We start from the raw sequence: 802 nt of genomic DNA on the forward strand, positions 1-802 counted from the left end.
TTTCATCCCAACTGCATTTCTCCAAGCATCAGTCACCCCCCGCTCCCGTCCTTCACCCCCCTGCCCTGTCTGGCTCCCTGGCTGACACACAGGAAGGTCACAGCTACCGAAGGAAGAAGCTGCAGGCGAAGTAACTCTCCCCCTTTTCCAAGCAGCGGGATCAAACATTAGCCGCCATCGGGTGAATCATTAACCCCAAAGGGCTGCTCCGGGGGAGGGAAGCATGTGGGCACGGCCAGGGGTCACCTTGAAACCTCCTCACCACCACGGTGCTGTGGCTGGGTGCTCACGGGGTCCGGGTCCTTGCCCTGTTCCTGCTCCAAGTGTCCCAACCCCAAGATGGACACCCCAAAGCCCCGTGGCACCGGGAAGCCAGCCCTGAATGCCAGCACGATGTGCTGGGGGAGCATCCCCTGTGCTGGCCACTGTGATTCACCAGGAGTGATGCTCAGCCTCGCGGAGGGAGCCCAAACCTGCTGGTTCTGTTTGGAAAAGCCAGGGCTGGATGGAAAGTGATTTTGGACTCAGTAGCCTCCCATGGGCACCAGGCAGAAGCGTCCCCCAGCACCTGGGGGAGCTGGGGGAGGGGACACACAACACAGGGACGTCCCTCAGCCACGTTACCTGCAGAAGCATTAATAAAGACACAAGAAAACCCTTCATCCTCCTCAGGGAGAGCATCGCAAGGCAGAGGCAGGGGCCCGCCCGCCAAGTGAGTCCAACACAGGTCTCTGACGGCCTCGCAGAAGCCCTGGCATGGCGGGGGGGTTACGGGGACCGAGGGGCTACAGCCGGGGAGCAG

General features: G+C 61.5%; 1 protein-coding gene across 1 annotated transcript in view; it reads right to left on the minus strand.

The window, feature by feature from the left end:
• The window catches only part of COL18A1 (collagen type XVIII alpha 1 chain), a 25589-nt gene that overhangs the window by 23517 nt on the left and 1270 nt on the right, over positions 1–802 (minus strand). The gene's annotated exons all lie outside the window — the stretch shown is intronic.

The sequence above is a fragment of the Corvus brachyrhynchos genome, unplaced genomic scaffold (assembly GCF_000691975.1).
Source record: "Corvus brachyrhynchos isolate BGI_N302 unplaced genomic scaffold, ASM69197v1 scaffold79, whole genome shotgun sequence".
NCBI classification, from domain to species: Eukaryota; Metazoa; Chordata; class Aves; order Passeriformes; family Corvidae; genus Corvus; species Corvus brachyrhynchos.